The following is a 9,155-nucleotide window of genomic DNA, read 5'->3' as shown; positions in this document are numbered from 1 at the left end:
GTGAGTATTAGCAATTATGGAGGACTAAATGATAGTTGAGTATGTGGACTTGCTTTTTAGCTCTGACATGGACTCTTTCCGATGTTATGATAAATTGCAATTGCTTCAATGACTGAGATTATAGTTTGTCGGAGCCCAATAAGGTTTATGATTTATACTTTTGCATTGTGAATAGATCATCTCTTGAACATAAGTAATCATATGATAAAATCTATATATGTTGTTGTTATGAGAATAACCATGATGCCTTCATGTCTGTATTTTATTTTTATCGACGCCTCCACCTCTAAACATGAGGACATATTTATTGTTATCGGCTTTTCGCTTGAGGACAAGCGAGGTCTAAGCTTGGGGGAGTTGATACGTCCATTTTGCATCATGCTTTTATATCGATATTTATCGCATTATGGACTGTTATTTCACTTTATGTCATAATACTTATGGCTATTCTCTCTTATTTTACAAGGTTTACATAAGGAGGGAGAATGCCGGCAGCTGGAATTCTGGGCTGGAAAAGGAGCAAATATTAGAGACCTATTCTGCGCAACTCCAAAAGTCCTGAAACTCCACGGAACATCTTAAAACAAATAAAGAAAAATCCTCGCCAAAGATGAAAGCCAGGGGGCCCACACCCTGCTCACGAGGGTGGGGCGCGCCCCCCTACCTCGTGGGCCCCCTGGTGGCTCTCCGACGTCCATCTTCTCATATATGAAGTCTTTCGATGAGAAAAAAATAGGAAGGAATTTTTTGGGACGAGACTCCGCCGCCACGAGGCGGAACCTTGGCGGATCCAATCTAGAGCTTCGGCAGAGCTGTTCTGCCGGGGATACTTCCCTCCGGGAGGGGGAAATCATCACCATCGTCATCACCAATGCTCCTCTCATCGGGACAGGGCAATCTCCATCAACATCTTCACCAGCACCATCTCATCTCCAAACCCTAGTTCATCTCTTGTATCCAATTCTTGTCTCAAAGTCCGGGATTGGTGCTAGTAGGTTGCTAGTAGTGTTGATTACTCCTTGTAGTTGATGCTAGTTGGTTTATTTGTTGGAAGATCATATGTTCAGATCCTATATGCATATTATTACCCCTCTGATTATGAACATGAATATGCTTTGTGAGTAATTACGTTTGTTCCTGAGGACAAGGGAGAAGTCTTGCTACTAGTAGTCATGTGAATTTGGTATTCGTTTGATATTTTGATAAGATGTATGTTGTCTAGCCTCTAGTGGTGTTATGTGAACGTCGACTACATAACACTTCACCATTATTTGGGCCTAGAGGAAGGCATTGGGAAGTAATAAGTAGATGATGGGTTGCTAGAGTGACAAAAGCTTAAACCCTAGTTTATGCGTTGCTTCGTAAGGGGCTGATTTGGATCCACATGTTTCATGCTATGGTTAGGTTTACCTTAATACTTTTATTGTAGTTGCGGATGCTTGCAATAGAGGTTAATCATAAGTGGGATGCTTGTTCAAGTAAGAACAGCACCCAAGCACCGGTCCACCCACATATCAAATTATCAAAGTATCGAACGCGAATCATATGAACGTGATGAAAACTAGCTTGACGATATTCCCATGTGTCCTCGGGAGCGCTTTTCCTATTATAAGAGTTTGTGCCGTCTTGTCCTTTGCTACAAAAAGGATTGGGCCACCTTGCTGCACTTTATTTACTTTTGTTACTTGTTGCTCGTTACAACCTATCTTATCACAAAACTATCTGTTATCACTTATTTCAGTACTGGCAGAGAATACCTTGCTGAAAACCGCTTATCATTTCCTTCTGCTCCTCGTTGGGTTCGACACTCTTACTTATCGAAAGGACTACGATAGATCCCCTATACTTGTGGGTCATCACGCGTTGCCACCCCACTGGCCGCCGAGAGCCACTCTGATACTAGTTCAAATTAAGTTTGGTTTTCAGATTCATGTTTTTTGTGACAAAGCTTTCAAATAAGATATATTTTTATCATGTTTTGACTTTTTTAAAACTTCGTTAAGTTTTAACTGTTGAAACTTAGACGAGCGAACAAAAATATTGTAAGATTCAGAAACCGCAAACGTCAAAATCTGAAACCTAGTGCGAGCGAACGACAGAATCACAAGTTTTCAGAAACTGCAAACATCAAAATCATAAATTTTGGAAACTAAAACATAAAACTTGGTGTGTGCTTGTGCAAGATCCAGTGACTTTGCAGATCGCGAGGCAACCAGACGGTTGGGCGGGTGTGTGCTCCCGCATGTGTATGCCCCTGCAGGAGGCAAGCCCCTCTGTCGGAGGGGTGATCGACATTGACTCGGACGACGAAGACTTTGACACGTACTGTGTGCATAGAAAAACATCAGATTTGTGATAGTCTATTGTAGTAGTCTCTCCATAGTAGTTATGTTCTATCATAGTAGTGATTAATTATGTTGCTTTAATGTTTAATGTTCAATATTTCATGCTAGAGTTTCTAATTTCGAAATATGCAATGAATCATGTTCAAATTTAAAACTTTAGGGCATCTGTTGCAGTAGAAAATTTCCTGGCGCTTCAAAACCTTCTCTCTCATCCGTTAAAACCAGTTTTTGGGTATCAAACTTTTGGACGTTTATTGGAGTTTGAGGTCCGTTTAAGGCATCCGTCTAGCTAAAAAAACGTACCCGGACAATGACCGGGCGGCCTGCCCTGACATATGAGGCGGGTTTGAGAGGTCCCGGCTGTAGATGCTCTAAGAAAATCATGATTCACGAAGACTGGTTCCCACCGTCGTGTGCTGAATTGCTAATCCAAGTAAGGTTAGAGCATCTACAACCGGACCCCCTATATATGCTCCTCAAACGCCTGAAACATCCGTTCGATAGTGTCTGGTCAAAAAAAGTGACACAATTGGACCCCCACTTTATGAACCTCTTCCTCTAGGGTTTCCTAGAGTCAACCTCTTCCTCCAACGGTGCCGCCGGAGTCCACCCACCAATTTCCAGCGTTACGTTTAGCGATCTCAACCGACAATACGCAAGGGCTCACCCTTGGGAACAAGGCAGCGGTGTTGCATGGCGGATCAGGATGTCCAGGAGGGCGGGGGGCGGGAATAAGGGAGATCATGGTGGATTAGGGTTTGTTGTCGATGAGGGCGTCGTTGGAGGCAAGAGAAGGGAGACTGGAGCAGCCTTTGGTACGACTGCGGATGGAGCCACAAAGAGGGAGGGGGTCGAGATGGGAAACGCAGATCGGCACGAAGCTGCAGATCGGGAAGAGGTTGACCATGGATGGGATCAGTTTGGTCTGGAACCCGAGCTGGAAGACGCATTTGAAGGCTTGAAGCTCCATGGTGAGGAAGAGGAAGACCTGGATCTTTCTGGAGAGGTAGAAGAGATGATCAAAGATGTTCGTTGGTTGTGCTTGTTCCGGGTCCATACTATGAGGCCGTTTAGCCACGCGGCGTTGCTGAATTCAATGAGGAACGCTTGGGCTTGTGCCCAGGGAGTTACTTTCAACATCAAAGGGCCAAATCTGTTCTTGGCTCAGTGTCATTGCCCGGGGGATTGGAAGCGTGTCATGGAGGGAGGCCCTTGGCAATTTCGACGAGATCCGGTGGTTATTGTGGAATATGATGGATTCACTAATGTCTCCGAATATGCACTGGATATGTTTCCCCTGTGGGTAAGGATCAAAGGTTTACCGGATGGGCTAACAAGAAAGAGGGAGCTAGCGGAGAAAGTTGCTAAGAAGGTGGGAGAGCCGCCGTTTACGGTGGTTGTGAATGAGGGGAGGATTAATCCTTCTAGCCACTTAAGGGTCAGGGTGTTTGTGAATGTGCAGAAACCATTGGTGAGGTTTGTGAGTATTACTCTCAAAGAGACGAAAAGGTACCCCGTTACTTATGAGAAGCTGCCGAATTTATGCTTTTTCTATGGCTGTATGGGGCATGTGGTAGAGGAGTGCGGAGACAGGATCCACGATCCTTCTGAGTGTGATTGGGGGGACTGGTTGCATTGGAGTAGTGAGCCGGCTATGGCAGGAGGTGGTGTAGGGCATGGTAGAGGCGGGGTGTCTGCAGGTCTTGGCGTGGGAGGAGGGAGACGGGTTGGTAGAGGGGGAGGTAGAGGAGTAGGAAACTCAGGAGGAAGGGGTGGTGCAGAAGGTCAGCCCGCTGGGAGAGTAGATGACGCTGGACGGAAGACGGGGGATGGGGTGCTTGCGGTGTCAGGTGCCCCCAATGTTGGTGATGAAGATCTTCGGACAGTTCGGAAAAGGCTCATAGGGGACGATGGAGTTGTGATGGTGCGAGGTCAACCAGTGCCGAGCCTTGTTGGCAAAGTCCCGAAAACGGTTTTGTTGTTGGAGAGTGGAAGTGGGTCAGGGGCAAATGAGATGTCTGCCCCATCGTCTACGCCTGGCAAGATACCAGTTGTGAAAAGAATAAAGCAAGGTGAGGAGAGGGAGGATGTTGATATTACAATGACGGAAGAGGCGGCCTCCTTCGAGGAGGACCGTCGGGCCCAATGAATGTCCTAAGCCGGAACTGCCGGGAGGGGGGAATACCCGGACAGTTCGTGAGTTAGAGACTATCTGTCAATCGCATTCCCCCAGCATGGTGTTTTTGTGTGAAACAAGACAGAGAGCTGACAAAATGAAGAAGGTGCGAGGGAGGATTGGTTTGAAGGGTTTTGCAGGAGTTGATAGTAATGGGATGAGCGGTGGTCTTGCGCTTTATTGGCATGAGAGTTATGAAGTGGAGATTTTGGACAAAGAAGAGCATTTTATTGATGCACTAGTCCGTGTCCAGGAGGGGGCGGCCCAATGGAGGATCACATGTATATATGGTGAACCACGTGTTGAGAACAGGCACATCATGTGGTCCGAACTCGAGCAACTAAAAGTTGTGAATGATCTACCTTGGCTTGTCGTGTGTGATTTCAATGAGGCCATTGAACGAAATATGCCCTAGAGGCAATAATAAAGTTATTATTTATTTCCTTATATCATGATAAATGTTTATTATTCATGCTAGAATTGTATTAACCGGAAACATAATACATGTGTGAATACATAGACAAACAGAGTGTCACTAGTATGCCTCTACTTGACTAGCTCGTTGATCAAAGATGGTTATGTTTCCTAACCATAGACATGAGTTGTCATTTGATTAACAGGATCACATCATTAGGAGAATGATGTGATTGACTTGACCCATTCCGTTAGCTTAGCACTTGATCATTTAGTTTGTTGGTATTGCTTTCTTCATGACTTATACATGTTCCTATGACTATGAGATTATGCAACTCCTATTTACCGGAGGAACACTTTGTGTGCTACCAAACGTCACAACGTAACTGGGTGATTATAAAGGTGCTCTACAGGTGTCTCCAAAGGTACTTGTTGGGTTGGCGTATTTCGAGATTAGGATTTGTCACTCCGATTGTCGGAGAGGTATCTCTGGGCCCTCTCAATAATGCACATCACTTAAGCCTTGCAAGCATTGCAACTAATGAGTTAGTTGCGGGATGATGTATTACGGAACGAGTAAAGAGACTTGCCGGTAACGAGATTGAACTAGGTATTGAGATATCGACGATCGAATCTCGGGCAAGTAACATACCGATGACAAAGGGAACAACGTATGTTGTTATGTGGTTTGACCGATAAAGATCTTCGTACAATATGTGGGAGCCAATATGAACATCCAGGTTCCGCTATTGGTTATTGACCGAAGACATGTCTCGGTCATGTCTACATAGTTCTCGAACCCGTAGGGTCCGCACGCTTAAAGTTTCGATGATGGTTGTATTATGAGTTTATATGATTTGATGTACCAAAGGTTGTTTGGAGTCCCGGATGTGATCCCGGACATGACGAGGAGTCTTGAAATGGTCGAGACATGAAGATTGATATATTGGAAGCCTATGTTTGGATATCGGAAGTGTTCCGGGTGAAATCGGGATTTTACCGGAGTACCGGGAGGTTACCGGAACCCCTCAGGGACTTAATGAGCCTTAGTGGGCCTAGGTGGAAGAGAGGAGAGGCGGCTAGGGCGGGGCCGCGTGCCCCTCCCCCCAGTACGAATAGGACAAGGAGAGGGGGGCGGCGCCCCCCCCCCCTTCCTTCTTCTCCTCCACTCTTTCCCCCTCCCAAGTCCTAATCCAACTAGGAAAGGGGGGAATCCTACTCCCGATGGGACTAGGACTCCTCCTGGTGCGCCTCCTCCCTGGCCGGCCGCACCGCCCCTTGCTCCTTTATATACAGGGGCAGGGGGCACCCCAAAGACACAACAATTGATCTGCTTGATCTTTTAGCCTTGTGCGGTGCCCCCCTCCACCATAGTCCACCTTGATAATACTGTAGCGGTGCTTAGGCGAAGCCCTGCGTCGGTAGAACATCAACATCATCACCACGCCGTCGTGCTGACGAAACTCTCCCTCAACACTCGGCTAGATCGGAGTTCGAGGGACGTCATCGGGCTGAACATGTGCTGAACTCGGAGGTGTCGTACGTTCGGTACTTGATCGGTCGGACCGTGAAGACGTACGACTACATCAACCGCGTTGTGCTAACGCTTCCACTTTCGGTCTACGAGGGTACGTAGACAACACTCTCCCCTCTCGTTGCTATGCATCACCATGATCTTGTGTGTGCGTAGGAAATTTTTTGAAATTACTACATTTCCCGACAATGGTATCAGAGCTAGGTTTTATGCGTTCATGTAATATGCACGAGTAGAACACAAGTGAGTTGTGGGCGATATAAGTCATACTGCTTACCAGCATGTCATACTTTAGTTTGGCGGTATTGTTGGATGAAGCGGCCCGGACCGACATTACGCGTACGCTTACGCGAGACTGGTTCTACCGACGTGCCTTGCATACAGGTGCCTGGTGGGTGTCAGTTTCTCCAAATTTAGTTGAACCAAGTGTGGCTACGCCCGGTCCTTGCGAAGGTTAAAACAGCACCAACTTGACAAACTATCGTTGTGGTTTTGATGCGTAGGTAAGAACGGTTCTTGCTAAGCCCGTAGCAGCCACGTAAAACTTGTAACAACAAAGTAGAGGACGTCTAACTTGTTTTTGCAGGGCATGTTGTGATGTGATATGGTCAAGACATGATGCTAAATTTTATTGTATGAAATGATCATGTTTTGTAACCGAGTTATCGGCAACTGGCAGGAGCCATATGGTTGTCGCTTTATTGTATGCAATGCAATCGCCCTGTAATGCTTTACTTTATCACTAAGCGGTAGCGATAGTCATGGAAGCATAAGATTGGCGAGACGACAACGATGTTGCGATGGAGATCAAGGTGTCGCACCAGTGACGATGGTGATCATGACGGTGCTTCAGAGATGGACATCACAAGCACAAGAAGATGATGGCCATATCATATCACTTATATTGATTGCATGTGATGTTTATCTTTTATGCATCTTATCTTGCTTTGATTGACGGTAGCACTATAAGATGATCTCTCACTAAATTTCAAGATAAAAGTGTTCTCCCTGAGTATGCACCGTTGCCAAAGTTCGTCGTGCCCAGACACCACGTGATGATCGGGTGTGATAAGCTCTACGTCCATCTACAACGGGTGCAAGCCAGTTTTGCACATGCAAAATACTCAGGTTAAACTTGACGAGCCTAGCATATGCAGATATGGCCTCGGAACACTGGAGACCGAAAGGTCGAGCATGAATCATATAGTAGATATGATCAACATAATGATGTTCACCATTGAAAACTACTCCATTTCACGTGATGATCGGTTATGGTTTAGTTGATATGGATCACGTGATCACTTAGATGATTAGAGGGATGTCTATCTAAGTGGGAGTTCTTAAGCAATATGATTAATTGAATTTTAATTTATCATGAACTTAGTCCTAATAGTATTTGCATATCCTTGTTGTAGATCAATAGCTCGCGTTATTGCTTCCCTATGTTTTATATGTGTTCCTAGAGAAAACTAAGTTGAAAGATGATAATAGCAATGATGCGGATTGGGTCTGTGATCTGAGGTTTATCCTCATTGCTGCACAGAAGAATTATGTCCTTGATGCACCGCTAGGTGACTGACCTATTGCAAGAGCAGATGCAGACGTTATGAACGTTTGGCTAGCTCAATATGATGACTACTTGATAGTTTAGTGCACCATGCTTAACAGCTTAGAATCGGGATTTCAAAGATGTTTTGAACGTCATGGACCATATGAGATGTTCCACAAGTTGAAGTTAATATTTCAAGCAAATACCCGAGTTGAGAGATATGAAGTCTCCAACAAGTTCTATAGCTAAAAGATGGAGGAGAATAGCTCAAGCAGTGAGCATGTGCTCAGATTGTCTGTGTACTACAATGGCTTGAATCAAGTGGGAGTTAATCTTCCAGATAAAATAGTGATTGACAGAATTCTCTAGTCACCATCACCAAGTTAGTAGAACTTCGTGATGAACTATAATATGCAAGGGATAACGGAAACGATTCCCAAGCTCTTCGTGATGCTGAAATCGACGAAGGTAGAAATCAAGAAAAGCATCAAGTGTTGATGGTAAACAAAACCACTAGTTTCAAGTAAAAGGACAAAGGGAAGAAAGGGGAACTTCAAGAAGAACGGCAAGCAAGTTGCTGCTCAAGTGAAAAAAACCCAAGTCTGGACCTAAGCCTGAAACTGAGTGCTTCTACTGCAAAGGGACTGGTCACTGGAAGCGGAACTACCCCAAGTAATTGGCGGATAAGGAGGATGGCAAAGTGAACATAGGTATATTTGATATACATGTTATTGATGTGTACTTTACTAGTGTTTATAGCAACCCCTCAGTATTTGATACTAGTTCAGTTGCTAAGAATAGTAACTCGAAACGGAATTTGCAGAATGAACAAAGACTAGTTAAGGGTGAACTGACGATGTGTATTGGAAGTGGTTCCAAGATTGATATGATCATCATCGCACACTCCCTATACTTTCGGGATTAGTGTTGAACCTAAAATAAATGTTATTTAGTGTTTGCGTTGAGCATGAATATGATTAGATCATGTTTATTGCAATACAGGTATTCATGTAAACTAGAGAATAATTGTTGTTCTGTTTACATGAATAAAACCTTCTATGGTCATACACCCAACGAAAATGGTTTGTTGGATCTCGATCGTAGTGATAAACATATTCATAATATTGAAGTCAAAAG

This window comes from Triticum urartu, chromosome 7A (genome assembly GCF_056163025.1).
Source record: "Triticum urartu cultivar PI428250 chromosome 7A, HENAU_Tu73, whole genome shotgun sequence".
Taxonomy (NCBI): Eukaryota; Viridiplantae; Streptophyta; class Magnoliopsida; order Poales; family Poaceae; genus Triticum; species Triticum urartu.
The sequence above is the reverse complement of the archived record's forward strand: the minus strand, read 5'-3'. Positions refer to the sequence as shown.